Raw genomic sequence first — 17,308 nt, 5'->3', positions numbered from 1 at the left:
CATGAAATGATCCATCATTGTTCCGCTAAAAAAAAAGAAGTCTCTCCCGTCAAAGTTAATTTCATGAAGGCTTTTGACTGTAACAATTGATCAATCATTATTGATTTGCTAATGGCTAGAGGTTTTGGTCAAAAATGGTGTTCTTGGATCTAGCACATCCTTTCCTCCAAACATTTTAGCTTCGTGAACAAAACTGTATCAATTATTTTTGCCAGCAAAAGTTTTCTAAAATCCCTTGTCTCCTATGTTCTATGTTCTTGTTGTCGATGTTCTCAATCGTATTATCTTTGGTGCTTTTTTTACCTTCACATAAAGGTTAAACTTAACTCCATTAGATCCTTACAGTTTGCTGATGATATTGGAGTTTTTTTTCTGAGGCTGAATAAATCACAATATTGATGTTTTTAAAACCATTTTTCACTTCTTGGAGGATGTTTATGGTTTAAGAATTAATCACGCTAAAACTTTACGGAATGATTCTTTCTTAGGTAACATTTTTTTTTCTTCTATTTGCAGAAATCATGCTATCGATATTGAAACTTTCAACATTTCACTCCAAACCAAATGGCATGGAAAAACTCTTAAAGAACATTCCTTGGCGTGTAGGGTATTAATGTTCTCTATCTATTCTATTTCAAACAATATTTTGTAAGGCACCCCCCTCTAGAATCATTTGCTCTACTTTCCGGAAGGATATTTTATTCTTGAGGGGTTATTTTCACAATTGGACATCTCGGAAGGCAGGTAAAGGGTACGTCAAAGAATTGCTCCGTTGCTTCTCAAGGATTTTTTAGGAAAATTTCTTAAAGAACATTCCTTTACTTAATCTAGCTAGTAACTCAGATGATGAGATATCAAGGCTGCTTACCAGAGACAACACTTTCTTAATCTAGCTAACAAATTATAGCTTAATTGAGTTTTGTGGGATTGAGGGCTATGGTCCTCTCATCACCTTCTTAGTTAGCTTTTTTTTTTCTTAAAGCTACAAACACACTTCAGACACTTTATTAGGTGCACACTCCTTAGCCCGTACTATATATCCTTTATATAATGAGTTCTTAAAATGGGGCGTCTTGCACTGTTTTTTCTCCTCTCTCTCTCTCTCTCTCTCTCTCTCTCTCTCTCTCTCTCTCTCTCTCATTCATATTTATACACACACATATATACGTATGTATAATACTAGTGCAACTTATTATTTTTAGTACCCCTTGCTACGCTTCTAAAAGTACAATTTCTTTATGACTAATGAAACTGTTGCGCGTCGTGCGGAAGCGTGCTCGACAACCAAACGAGTCAGTGAGTGATGAAAGAAGAAAACCAAACCAAATCAAGAGTGCAATTCACCAAAATACGACACAAATCAAACCAAACACAAGGATTTACGTGGTTCGGCAATTGCCTACGTCCACGAGGAGAGCATGAGGAGATTTCACTATATGGAGGAGAAATACAACGGGTTACAACTCACAAAATCACTCAAATATAACCCTAACCAAAGCTCTCAACTACCTCACAATATCTCCCTCTCAAAGTGCTCAAAACAATGCTAATTCTCTTCTTTTCTCTCCTTAAGAAACCCTAAAAAACGTGGTCCTATTTATAATAAAACACAATTTCAAACAAAGGAGGATTCCCAAACAAAGGAGGATTCTAAAAACGAGTCTGCCACACCAGAGTGTGGCGCAGACCACACCCATGGCAGACAGGGCAGATTCTGCCACACCAGGGTGTGGCGCAGACCACACCCATGACAGACAGGGCAGACAGGGTGTGACGCAGACCACACCCATGGCAGACAAACCAGATTCTGCCATACCCATGGCAGACACCACATCAGGGTGTGGTGGAGTCTGTTTTGGGTTTTTCTTCACGTTTTTCACAATTTCTTCGCCGTTTTCATAATTCTCCACCTCGGCGAAGTGTTCCCAACACTGAGCCGACACAAACATAAGCACCAATGTGTCGTCTCTCCAAACTCGGCTGCACCAATATGGTTGCCTACGTACCCCCTCTCCCAAGGGATCAAGCTGCCCGTAGTTCATCCAAATGGCCGCGAACGACCTCAAGCCAATATAAGAGTTCACAACCCTTCTCCAATATCATCAACTCTGCGACTGATAGCACCTCCAATGGCCTCAAACACCTCCACCTGAGGTGAACCAATGGCCATATCCAAACTGCATCTATCAGCTGCATTCGAATCAGAATCCAACTCATCATCTGCACCTAAATCCAAATGATCCCTAAGCTGTGTCACCTCAGCTGGAATCCTAAATAATACAGTATGATCTGGAGTAATCTTCACCTAATGTGGAGTAGCATCAAACTCCACCCGCTGCGATACATCTAAGGTCTGTCTAAAACTCTTCACCCGCTGAGAGTCAAATAGCTCCCTCATTGAAGCCTCAACCGAAGTGACACTACCAGACCTATCTTCCAATGGAGTTTTACCTCCAATCACAGCAGTTGACAACTCTTTAATAGGATGACCCAAATATGTCGAAGCCTCGGTTCAGAAACTCTTCTACAAACCATTGCTTGACAACAAACACCGATCCTCCTCCAGCAAGACACGGTTCTCCAAATTTATCACCCTATCTAGCTACCCTAAGATTTCCTTTCCAACGAAATGTCTCGAAATGCTGTGAGCTCTGATCCAATGCAGAAACAGGTCCATCTTGTACCTCCCATCAAAATCAGAATGGAGTACCTTCACCTTTCTGTATCGGGGATTTGATTGCAACCCAAACATGCCTAGAACAGTCACCAACAAAGGAAACCAAACGCCTATTACCTCCCAATGATGCCCTCTTGGAAGGCCCCCAAACATCCACGTGAACTCCTCCAGAACGACCCTTAGCACGGTGAATAGAGGTGCCACACTTCACCTCGGTCTTCTTGCTCACATCAACATGTTCACTAGACTTTAAATTGCAGGTCTTTACACCCTCTTTCAATCTATGCGAGGAATCAATACGGGAATGGCCAAACCCCAAATGCCGCAGTCTAGTCGAATCAACAGAAGTCGCCAGTTCTCCACCTGCCACTATACCTCCAGTGAATCAACAGAAGTCGCCAGTTCTCCACCTGCCACTATACCTCCAGTCAAGTAATACAGGTTATTCCTCTTGACGTCCTTCATCACAATCTGAGAGTCTTCCACAATCTTGAGAACCATGTCCTCAATTCGAACATTCAGACCCTCTCCAACCAAAGCTCCAATTGAGATCAAGTTCTTCCTCAAAGAAGGAACATATCCCACATCATTTAACTCTCTAACAACCCCGTCAAACATTTTGATGTGAATTCTTCCTATCCCAAGGATCTGGCATGCACGGTTATTAGTCATGTACACCACATCACTATCCAGCTTCTCAAAACTAGAGAATCATTCCCTTCTAGGGCACACATGATAGGTCGCACCACTATCCAACATCCATTCAGATTCCTTCGAATAGCTATCTTTCGGACTGATAGAAAGCGAATTTTGCTTCTGATGATGGCTGCTTCCCTTTTCCCTTCTGCTTATTCTTCATCCATTCGTCGAGCTTTGGGCAGTCTTTCTTCCAATGACCAGTCTCCTTGCACCAAGCACACTGATCTTTTCCAATTGTAGGATGTCCTACTCTAGACTGTGACTTCCAATTCTTTCGGTTTGGACCATTCCCTCTTGGGATCAATACCTCCGCTACCGGCTCAACTGAAGCCTCCTTATCCTTCTTTCGAAGCTGATAATTCACAAGTGCAGCGGTGACCTCACTATACGAAAGAGATGCCTTCCCATTAATCAGAGTAAGAACGAATGTCTCATATTCCTCGTCGGGCAAGGAACTCAACAACAGCAACGCCTTGTCCTCATCTTCAATCTTGACATCCACATTCGCCAAATCCGCAAGAAGCTTTGTGTAGTGGTTCATGTGATCTCTAATGGAGGTTCCCTTCTTCAACTGGAAACGATAAAGTCTCCTCTTCAAATGCAAGCGATTTTCCACACTCTTGGTCAAATACTTGCTTTCGAGAATCTCCCAAATCTTCTTCGCAGAAGTCTCATTCATCACATCATATTTTAGATCTTGAGTCAAACAAGACCTAATCACACCACACGCCGTTCGATTCATCTTTTTCCAAACCTTCTCTTCAATCTCATCTGGCTTGCCATCTAACTCCAATGTATCCTCCAAATTCTACGCGTTCATCGCATCCAAAACCTCGCATCTCCATAACCCAAAATTGTTTGTGCCATTAAACTTCTTCACATATATCTTCATAGAGTGGATATTTAAACTCTGAATGGTCTTCGCGCCAGAAGCACCACCCTCGACACCCGAAGCACCTTCTTTCCCCGACATCCTTTCTCAACGCACCAACGAACGAAGAATAGATCCAAAACTGAAAAGATAGAGTCTTTACCAAAAGATCCCACCTTTATCACCAAACGAAGCCCTAGACGAGCCTCCAAATTGATCTACTCCTCCAAATAGTCCAAGCGTAGCCCGAGCTCTGATACCACTTGTTGCGCGCCGTGCGGAAGCATGCTCGACAACCAAACGAGTCGGTGAGTGATGAGAGAAGAAAACCAAACCAAATAAAGAGTGCAATTCACCAAAATACGACACAAATCAAACCAAACACAATGATTTACGTGGTTCGGCAATTGCCTACGTCCACGGGGAGAGGATGAGGAGATTTCACTATATGGAGGAGAAATACAACGGGTTACAACTCACAAAATCACTCAAATATAACCCTAACCAACGCTCTCAACTCCCTCAAAATATCTCCCTCTCAAAGTGCTCAAAACAATGCTAATTCTCTCCTTTTCTCTCCTTAAGAAACCCTAAAAAACGTGGTCCTATTTATAATAAAACACAATCCCAAACAAAGGAGGATTCCCAAACAAAGGAGGATTCTAAAAACGAGTCTGCCACACCAGAGTGTGGCGCAGACCACACCCATGGCAGACAGGGCAGATTCTGTCACACCAGGGTGTGGCGCAGACCACACCCATGGCAGACATGGCAGATTCTGCTACACCCATGGCAGACACCACACCAGGGTGTGGTGGAGTCTGTTTTGGGTTTTTCTTCACGTTTTTCACAATTTCTTCGCCGTTTTCACAGAAACAAAACGAAAATATCAACAATATTTTTATACCAACAGAGTAGAAAGAAAAAGAAGATATCATATCATTGATTTCGTCAAAGAGCACAACAACACGAGTAATTTTATGAGTGCCCATGAGAAAGTTCAACGTAAAAGATAAGAAGATGGGAGAATACACATGAAAGCACACAAAAAATTGTTGTCGGTTTTCATTCCTTCAAATGCTACTAGTTCAGTCGTCGCGCCATCATAAATATAACAAACAAGACGCTCGCAGCTTACTCGAGCATTAGATAAACACGAAAATTCTGCAAGCTAAGGGAAATTTTTATTTCTTTATCTATTTCACGAGTGTGTTTCTAAATTCAACATATATGTACATTTGCGGTTACATATCAAGTATGAAAATACAAATAACAACCATTGATATGCTCCAATTTTTCTCTCCTTCAGGGTGCTCATGCATCTTTATTCATGATTTTGCTCAGTATCGTCAGCCTTCACTTTGGTGTGGGACTTCATTTCTATTAAGAACTCTCCAAGATACATTTGAAAACTTAAGTGGATACTAACTTTGCTCGTATCAAGTCACCATACAAGTACCCACCTTTGCCTAGAAAAATACATGACATCAATAAAAGAAGTGAGTCCTTCTCTAATTAACCATTTTTCTAACTTAATCAATTCCAATGAATTCTAAATTCATTCTCCCATTAGTCATCATTTCTATTATAAGAAAGTTCAGCGCAGACATATTTTTTTAACTTCGTTATAGAGCTATTTAGTCGACTAAAGTTTCATTTTAAAACTCTTAATTTGAAGCCTATACGCAATAATGTAATATAAGTTCTGTGTACATATTAATTACTTACAGATTGAGTATCCATGATAATTTGCAACACTGACAGGTTTCTCAATGAGTTTAACTTTAATCTTTATAAAGTAAAAAAACGATATATCCCTTGAATTTGTATTTTAGGAGGTGATAATAGTCAGCAGGAGTAGTTCAAAAAGAGTAGAGCCATAGACACATATTTTAACAGAAAATTATGTGGTAATGATGATTAATTAAGCTTACCTTTACGCCTCGTTTGGTACGCGGGAATGGACAGACTTGGGAATGGAATGGAAGAATGAATGGAATGGATTGCATGTGGGAATGGAATGATCATTCTCATTCTCTTGTTTGGGTGCGTTCGTAGAATGAAGCTAGAATGGAAATCTCATTCCCATTCCCATGTTTGGTATCACTAGTACACAAGTGAGAATGAAATCTCATTTTCTAATAATGCCCTTACAACAACATAGATTTTTAATAAGATAAAAAATAAACATTAATGATAATAACTAAAGGGGTTTTTTCTAATAACTCCTTTAGCCCCATCAAAAAAATTTGGTACACAATGAGCTAATAACCTTTCTAGCTATCATCTAGTGTCCATAATGTGTCTGCTCTCATATTTATAGGCAATACGATGCAAGCTAAATCTTTTACAATAAATGTTAAATTGATTCACTAAATAGCTGGATATGACTAAGAATTTAGAGGTACGTTTAATCTAGTCTATATGCAAAGATGTTGATTTTAAATAATTGGATTAACCTGTAAATTTTGCATTTAGTGAGAAGTATCTAATTAAATTGGTTAATTGGAAATTATTTGAAGTCTATATGCAAGGATCCAACATAATTCCTTTCTATATTGGGCATAATTAAATGATAATTTGATTCATTGGCCTCTTTTTCTTTCTTTTCTTTCTTTATTTCTATTTCTATTTTTATTTTTATTTTTTATTTTTATTTATTTTTATTTTTACTTTTCATTGGCCTCTTAGAATGTTTATTTTTGTTTTTCGTCTCAGTGTGAGGCCAGTCCTCAAACTTGCTTATTTATTTGCACTAATCATATAGTCTTGACTCTTGAGGCTTAATGTCATGACGCCAAAACCCAAAAAAAAAAAAAGGAAAAAGAAAGCCCCACCCATCTTTGGAAAATAATCAAAAATATCCCATAACTTTCATTTATTAGAACAACCCCTTACGTTTAGGATTATTAGAAAATTGTCCTTTAACTTTAAGATATTAGAAAACCTCCCTGAAAAGTGTCAATCACAATTTTCACTGGAAAAAAAAAATCCTTTTGCGTAATTTTACCTACCCATGTGAAAATTTACGATTAATGTTGTTAGGAGAGTTTCCTAATAAAATCATAAAGTTAAAGGGTTTTTTCTAATAACTCCTAAACTAAAGGGGTTATTCTTATATTTTGAAAATTATAGGAGTTTATCTGATAATCGTCCAAAGTTAAGAGGGGATTTTCTGATATTAAGCCTTCTCCTTAATATCTCTTCCAACACCAAGGACGGATTCAGGATTGTTCGAATAGTGACATTGTTGTGCCTCCTATTTGAATAAGGCAGAGTTTGATTCAATTGCGACGAACAATTGGCAATTAAGCCTCACATGAGAAACTCAGGATGTCTCAATTGAGAGGGAACTTATCTCATATTTGAATAGTTGGAAAGAAATTAAGGTCTATGAATCATATCAAATCATATCATATACTCTCTTTAAAAGCACGAGTTCAGAAAAATCTTTCTATGGCCAATATTACCCTTTATTATTTTGAATATTTCACTTAAATTTTTTTAAACTCAAAAAATCACTTGATTGAGCTACATTATGGATGATCCGCTTCGTTGAACTTGATCTACATATTCTAAAACCCCAACACGCCAAATTTGGGATGAACCCGTCGTGGTTTGACCCTTCATCCACTCGTATCAATTTTAACGGTTTCGAATGAATAGAACTTTTACATGGCTCGACGGTGGGTCAAACCACGATGGGTTCACCCCAAATTTGGTGTGTTGGGGTTTTAGAATATGTAGATCAAGTTCAACGGAGAGGATTATCCACAATGTAGCTCAATCAAGTGATCATCAATGACTAAGAAACTTAGTGGACGTCCACTTAAGTTGACATAAGTTTCCTTGGCTATATCCTGCAGGTTCAGATTGTGAGCTGCCCTTCGAAGCCGCCTTGCAAGCCTATCGTCTTCAGCCCCTGTCCAAAACATGGTATATCTAGCGATATTAGATGCAATATGAGAGAGATTAGCTTGAATATCTCTAAATATCAAGTTATTTCTGCAGTTTTACATTCCCCAGCAGTAGCACAGTAACAGGTACTTCCATAAAGCTTTTATGTCTGAGCTGAAGTTAGGGTCTTTGTAAACAAGAGTCAAAGCCTCCATGGTAAGAGGCCAACTTACCTCATGGAAATGAGGAAGGAGAGAAGACCAAACAGAACCTGCAAATAGGCAGTGGATAAACAAGTGATCTTGAGTTTCTGTCACTAGGTTGCAATGTGGGCAGCGAGGATCACCCTACCAACCCTTGGTGACTAAATTAGCCCTAGTATTAAGCTTATTGTTGCTTATAATCCAAAACAGAGTCTTGACCTTCAAAGGAGTACATGATTTTCAAATGAACTCATGGAGCTGAAATTTTATCCCTCCAGAAATGATTGTGGAGTAAAAAGATTTGACAGTGAAAGAGCCAGAGGGGTGGAAGGGCCACCAGAGGCTATCTGGTTCATAGTAGCTAACAATCGAGTGACCCTCGAGATGGTTCAAGAGGTTGCCAATATCTCTTCTAATTATAATTATAATTCTAATTATATATTATCTAATCTCACGTGAAGAAAAAATCTTTTCATGGTCAATATTACCCTTCACTATTTTGAATGTTTTATTTAAATCTTAATCTATTCTAATTCTAATTATATCTTATCTAATCTCACATGAGCTATCAATAGCTCAACAATAAAAAAAAGATTAACAAGCTACATGAAACATTATTTTGAATATTTTATTTATATGTTAATCTATCCAAATACTAACTATATCCTATATTAACCCCACATGCGCTATCTATAGCTCAATAATTTAAACAAATAAGATAAAGAAATTATATATAGATAATATATTATAATACGTGAAGTATTACAAAAAACCTCGAAATTTTTTAAAATTACACAAAATATCTTCAAAAGTTTAAAATTACCAAAAACACATTGACTTTTCAAAATTTAAAATAACAAACATAATATCTAAAAAAATTAACAGCAGCTCCCGAGGAATTTAAAATTACAGAAACAATCTCAAAAGTTCAAATTACAAAAAAAAACCCTAAGATTCAAAAATTTCAAAACCGGCATGAAGTATTACAAAAAACACAAAAGTTTAAAAATTACACAAAATATCTTCAAAAGTTCAAAATTACCCAAAACACATTGACTTTTCAAAACTTAAAACAACAAATATAAAATCTAAAAATCAACAACATCCCCTGAGGAATTTAAAATTGTAGAAACAACTTCAAAAGTTTAAATTACAAAAAGAAACACCCTAAAATTCAGAGATTTCAAAACTTGCAAACAACATAGATTGATTCCACATATTACCATTGAGCACTTAAAAATTTTAAATTTATAAAAAATAATCTCAAAGTTATAAAAATTACAAAAACTTTCTCAAAAGTTAAAAATTGTAAGAAAAATCTTGAAAATCTAAAACTTATGATTGGTAGACGTCAAATCTGGAAATAATTAGTGTAGGGTCCTATTTTTGCTTATGTATACCAAGTGTAGGATCGTGGCCCTTAAGAATAGAGCGTGCTCTTATAAAAATCTGTGGAAGCTTTACACTTAAACACTAGAGGGTGAGTTTACAAAGTAGATTATAAATTGTAAAGAAAGAATGACAATCTCAGAAAGTGAACATCACAAACACAAGTATGTATACTGGTTCCACCTCCCCGGTGTACATCCAGTCCCCAAGAAAATCCTGCTTGAGAGTTTCCATTATGATTTTAAAACCTTATAAAATCAAAAGCAAACCTGACCAATTTGCAAGACCATGCAAATTGCAACCTAATTGACAAGACCATGCCAATCATCATACCGATCTCTAGACCAAGAGATCAACCCTCTCAAACCTGAAAGAACCTTCCTTAAATCAATGTACAATTCTAATCCTATAAGCCTTGATGTGGATGTGAGCGTGTAATAGTGGCTTATCAATCTTTTAACTCTCTGAATATTGCCTAAACAAGCTCTAAGAATGATAGGAACAAAGGTAATATTAGAAACTCTCTTTTATAAAAAAACAGATCAAAAAACTAAAAGTTTAGAGAGTTAATTTGCACAATATGTGAATCTTACAAGTACAAAACTTGATGCTTGTTTTCTTATGTTTAAACCTATTTATAGTCTCTGAAATGACATAATTTTAAACCCAATTAACATCCACAAAACGGCTATAAACAGTCACTTATTCAAAACCTAAAATCTGGAAAAACTACATTTGTAGTCGACTACAAGTCATAGTAGTTGATTACACTAAGTCTAAACAGACTCTGTGAAGTTAGAAATTTGCTTAGTAGTCGACTACAAGGCATAGTAGTCGACTACATTGTAAACTCACAGATTCTGGAATTCTTTTTTTAGTATTTTGGCTGTAACATTCTCATCTAACATCAGAATGAGGTGATTTAAGATTTGTTCGAAAGCTGTTAGAGAGACCTACAACTTTGGTCTTTTGAGTTTTTCCAGATTCTAATTCTAATTGCTAAGGGGTATAAATAAAATATTTTAAGACTCACTCAATATCTATAAACTCTAATTGCTAACATATGAGATTTCTATTGTTAACCAATATACTAAGCATGTGTTAGTGTGTTCTAACACTATGTGTGTGCATGTGTGGTTAACCAATATACTAAGCATGTGTTAGTGTGTTCTAACACTATGTGTGTGCATGTGTGTGAGTGATCAAGGCTTGTACAAATTTCTAAGCAAAGAAAATATAAAATTATATTTTGACAATAAAGTATATCTTCTTCTTTCACCAGTAGAAAAACGAGCAACATAGACGTAAATTTTCGTCTAGGTTGCTCCAAATCCCGTCTAAGTTAGTTCAACTAGATGGAAATCCGTCTAATTAGGTCCGTTTATTTTGCTTCCGTCTAGTTTGACGCAACCTAGACGGAATTCCGTCTAGGTTGATCAATCTAGACGGAAGTCAACCTAGACGGAAGTAAGAATTCCGTCTAGGTTGACAACGTAGACGGACATCCGTCTAGGATGAGTCAACCTAGACGGAATTCCGTCTAGATTGATTATGACAACCTATATGGAATTCCGTCTAGGTTGATATTTTTTTAGCAAAAAAAAAATAATTACAAATTATATTTTCCTGTGCAATTACATTAATATATGAATACATCCAATAAATACTGTACACATGAATACATCCAATCATCCAAATAAAATCAAAATTCATAACAATTCTATTCAAAACCAAATATAATCAAATCCAACACAATGCACAAATCCAACCATCCAATCCAAAATATATATCAACCAATTCCGTCTAATATATACATCCAACAACATATATACTAACAATGTACATGAATAAGATAGGATACACGACATAAATAAATATAGTGTTATAACAAATAAAACTGTTTATTGAATTAAAAATAAAAAACCTCATCTATCATCGTCGGCGGCGGTATCTCTATCTCGGTTGCGAGAACGGGTGCTTCTCCCTCCAATATCTCTACTCTGAATGTTCAATTGAATAATCATTTTGTGGTGTTTGATAACATATTAAATAAAAATAAATTTATAAATATAAGAACAAATAAGGTACCTGAGAGCTGCTCTGTCTAGCGCTGGAATTATCGCCAATCAAGCTTATGATCCGTATGATACCACCATATACGCTATAAGGAATCGCACCATCTAAATATTGTATAACATACCTCATGATATCGTCCATCGAGTTCGCCGTCAGCGCAACTCTAGTCATCTCATTAGTCACCCGAATATGCAGCTCCGGGTCAATCTTGTCAATCAAATACACAGAGATACGTGCGACAAATAGCATAGCCTAGAAATTGCTAGGGGCTGCTCTCATTGATGTAGATGACATTGAGGATGTTGTGGATGATCTCATGCTGATGCCGGATGAAGCACCAACACCATGCAGAGGATATTTTCCTCTCCTATTATTAGGGAGAAATAAATATTAAATTTTGCTCTCGAATTCAATAATGGTAAACAAATATAAATAGGAACTAAGTATTCAAATTGATTCGATTTTTTATCATCCATACCTATTATGACCCATCATGTTCTGTGTGAGAGTGATGTTCTCCTCTGCAGAAAGTATGTGAGGGTCCGGCTCGGTTTGTTCCTCCTCCTACAAAATGTACACAGATGCAGCCTCCTTGGATGCAGCCTCAAATCCCTCCTAAAGCACAAATATATAGTTAATTCAAGGTAAAGACCATATTATTTGTGTTCTCGTTTCCTCGTAATATTAACAACAAAATAGAGTTAATAATACTACTCAAGATATGTATAAGTCTCACCACCAACTCAAGATTTGCCTTGATCTTATCCCGATTCTTCTCATCACCCCTATATCTATCACGAAAAGTACCATACGCCGCTTTTGCCCTCAAGTGTATCGGCATTAATGATTTTCCCTGTCATATTATAAATTATCACACTCATAATCATACTAAGCATTAAGATTATTTAAAGCTTTAAATGACATATACCATATCCTGATAATAAACATCCTCCAGATTGGCATACAAATAAAACTTAATTGAGTTAGGGTTTATAAGTGTTTAAAAAATATGATTACTAGTGTTGTTCAAATGAATTAACATGTAAGTAGGGTTTTCATAATTGAGTTAGGGTTTTCACATATTTTTAATTGAGTTAGGGTTTTCATAATTGAACTCATTTATTTTTTTATCATAAATTAGAGTTTTTAAAATAAATTCAATAATAAATAATAATAAAATTAAAAATTTTAAAGCTCAGTATAAAAATCATACATTTTAAGCAGATAAAACAACGGACACGCTGGTGGTCAGCGGTTTGCTGCTGGAAAGCAGGGGAAGAAGGGGAGGCAAGGAATGGCGATTGAGCGAGTGAATAACAAGGGACCATAAAGAGGGGGAGGGGGGCTGCTAAGGAGGGGAAGGGGACATCGTGGGGAGGGGGGGGGTTAGGATCGAGGGGCGTAGGGGGGAAGAGGGTTGGCCAAGGAGGGGGAGGGGGAGGGGGCTCGGGAGGGAGGGAGAGGGGGTCGCGGACATAAGGGATGCCGCGCCTGGGGCACGAACGTGCCCGCTGATGGGGAGGGGGGTCAAGGCGGGGGGCGGGATCGGTGAGGAATATGGCTGCGAGAGGGGAGGGGGGTCGGGAGCAGGAAGGGGGGTCGGGGGGCCGGAGGGGGTCGGTGGGTCGATGCGGGAGAGGGGGGATCGGGACGGGAAGGGTGGAGAGGGGCCGGGGGGCGAGGGGGTCGGAAGTTGCCGGGGGGAGGGGGTCGGGAGGGGGAAGGCGGGTCTCGGGAGGTAAGGGGAGGTGGGGAGAGTGAGGAGAAGAAGGGAGGGAGGGGATGAGGGGAGAGAGTGAGAGCAGAGAGAGAGAGAAAGGGGCGGCTGGGCGGCTAGTTCTAGAGGCATAAGCTTTGCCTAGGCAACCTAGACGAAAATCCTTCTAGGTTGCCCGGCAACCTAGACGGATTTTCCGTCTAGGTTACGGTCAACCTAGACGGAAATCCATCTAGGTTGCGATTCCGTCTAGTTTGTCAAACTAGACGGAATTTTCCGTCTGTTTTGATCTAATCTAGACGGATCAAACTAGATGGAAATTTTCTGTCCAGTTTGATATAACCTAGACGGAAATTTTTTTCCATCTAGGTTTTTCCGTTTAGATTGGTTATTTCTCTACTAGTGTTTGCTTCATTTTACATTGAACTCATCTATGTCTTGAGTATCTCTTTGAATATAATTGTTGGTATAGCTCTAATACTGCAAAACAAATGCTAGCACATAATACACACAACATATAATATTTGTTATCATCAAAATAAACTAAAAACAAATGCTAGCACATAATACACACAACATATAATATTTGTTATCATCAAAATAAACTAATCTTGGGATCAAGATTCAATACACACAACATATAATATTTGTTATCATCAAAATAAACTAATCTTGGGATCAAGATTCCTAACAATTAGCAAAACGCTAAAAATTTAAATTTTTCCAAAACAACCCAATATTTTAGTAATTGCAAAAAACACCCTCAAAATTTCGAAGTTGCATGAAACATTTTAACATTTAAACTCATAAAACATGAAATTACAATCACACAACATAAAATTTAAATTTTTTAAAAATACTATCAAAGTTTAAAAAATTACAAAAAACAACCTCAAAAGTTCAAAATCATAAAAAAAGACTGAAATTTGGCAAAACAAAGAGAGTAAATGTTTGATATTTTTTCATTATATAAATTTAACTTTCAATTTAAAGTTTATCATCCTTTTTTAGCATCTAAAGGTAGTCTAACTTGATGCTGGTAAAAATAGCAATTATAATATATTAAAACTATTCGGTTAAGGAATAAAAATTTAAAAAATATATGATAGATTAAAAATTAACATTTTTATATAAATTTAAGGAACTGCGTATAATTTTACTAATAACATTAATTGATAGAAGGCTAAATTAAATAAAACTGGCAAAAGACTATAATATAATAAGTTAGCATTAATTGATTACAATGTATAAACATTCATCTCTGATGTTAATAATATTTATAGGGTAAAAAATACAAGGAGTTAACGAATCCGAAGGAGCAGACTATCAGAGCTCCGTTATACCTTCCTCATACCACAGGCCAACCTCAGCTTTGACAGCTTGTCAACTAGCTTCTCATTATATAATTATCTGCTTAATTTACCATAGAATTTGATGCATCAAAACTGGAAGTATTTTTTACAGTAGCTCAAAGAGTATGATATGTGATCATAGATTATTAGGAGATGATATGGAGTAACAAGTTTATGTATAGAGGAACTATTAGATAGTTTAGATACATCCTTTAAAAGAATCAAGCTATTTTTATTTTAAATGGAGAAGTGAAGGAAATAAACTCAAAATTCAAAAACATGCATGAATCATTTGAACTGACTTTGACAAAAGTTATATCTAGCAAAGAAGCACCGACTGAGTTTCCCTTGAAGAACATATTAAACAACTTGTCTCAGTCAAAAAAGCATTCTCTATGAAAGATACAAGAAAAATTAGTAAGCATTTATAAATTTTTATACTTTATTCTTAAAATACTAAAGGAATCATAAAATTAATATAAAATTACATATAAATAATCTTATAATAAAAACTAAAGTGAAGTCATTGATCAACTATGGTGCGAGATATAATAAGGAAGATAAGATGAGTAAAATCATTATAATAGATAAAAAAAATATACACATGATACTTAGTTACAATAGCTTAGTTACAATAGCGTAAGTAAAAAAAATTTAAAATTGATATTTTTATTTTTTTCTATATAGTGACATGACTCTGCAAGTACCTTTATTTGGGGATATGACTACCAACGAAGGATCAATTTTTAAAGACACGATCAAAGATAAACATGTAATAGCACTATCAGATTTCAAGATCTTTAAATATGAAAATGTCACTAAACATAAAATTCACATTATATCTATCTTGAATTTATATGGGAGATATACATGTCATTGTAAATTATGTTAATAATACATATCAACCCGAAGATACAACTTATTGAAAAAATAAGAGAATGATAAGTAAACCAAACAAATATCCATATAACACAATAAAGAAAAAAAATATTACACTTTAAAGATAATATGCATTGCTCATTTAGAACAAGCTACTAAAATAAAAGCATATCCATCAATGCTCTTTATAAATACAATATAAATTTAAACTATTGATATATGCAATCATCACAACATTCAAAGAGGTATGTTCTTACAAGACATACTCTACAATTTATATAATTAAACTTAAAATACTCTACCAATATACAGACACACTATTAGACCTATAATATAAATATAACTATTATTTACAATAGAGTTTAGCCGTGGTTCTAGCTTGCAAAGGCTACAACAAGAAGGTGGATAGAGATACTACTAAGAATGTTCAAATAATAAATGTGACACAATCACTGATGGCGTAGTTTCAATGTTGTTTAATATCCCTTCTTCATGAAATAGACAAATTAAAATCAAATTTTAACATTATAATCTAAGGTAATTTGATAATTAAAAATACAATTATTGAGTTAAAATTCTTGTGGACAATTATGTTGGCCTTCTTATTTTGATGATGTTTAACAAACAATTTACGACTAATGTTGTTTGTCTAGTATTTGTATTTTTTGTATTCTAGGCAAACAACGAGTTGGAGGATGGATGGAATAGAGCCTCAACGATCATATTCAATGGAGGTTGGCGGAATAGTGGAGTGAAGCCTTGTAATTCAAAGTTAAAGATCAAGTTCAAGCTTCATCCGCAAGATTACCAAGTCAAGCTTATTGAAGATCAAGATCGGTTTGGATAATCTAGTTTAGGAGTTTATATTATGTGTGTTAGTACTTTAAGCTCAATCATATACACGCATACACGTTTTGGTTTTGTATATATATAGTTATATATATACATATATGTTTTGGTTTGATAGTTTTCAAGTTTTAATATGAAACAATTTAATATAATTAGAAAACATATTTTTGTTTCATACTTATATGCATATATATAATTTCATCAATATTAATTTTATTTAGTTCAATGAAATCATGTTTTAGTACATTATATGGATATTTTGATAAAATACTACATTAATTGTTTATAGACTTCATAACAATAGTTTACATCTTTCTTCAAGTCTATAAAATTATTTTATAATGTTTCAAAATATGGTTTAGCCAAAATGTCAAAATTCATATGTTTATATTTTCGTGTTTTAGCCTATTTTGTAAAATTATGATATTTTTCATTTGGGAAGTCCTTTTTGGAAACCAGTCATTGTAGCATGTTTATTATCATGTCTATAATCATTCCCTAAAGTTTTACATTTTTTAGAATTTATTTGATATTTTTAAACAGGGTTTTAAAATCAGCATTTCAGCTTTCAAAACCTGTTTTAGCATGTATCAGTTCGCGATCGACCGCCACGGTCGACCGCCATGAGTTCAGAACTCAGGTTATTTTTTATTGGCTCCCCCCCCCCCCCCCCGCGCCCCCCCCCCCCCCGCCACGCCA

Source organism: Asparagus officinalis, chromosome 10 (assembly GCF_001876935.1).
Source record: "Asparagus officinalis chromosome 10, Aspof.V1, whole genome shotgun sequence".
NCBI lineage: Eukaryota > Viridiplantae > Streptophyta > Magnoliopsida > Asparagales > Asparagaceae > Asparagus > Asparagus officinalis.
Note: the sequence above shows the minus strand (reverse complement) of the source record.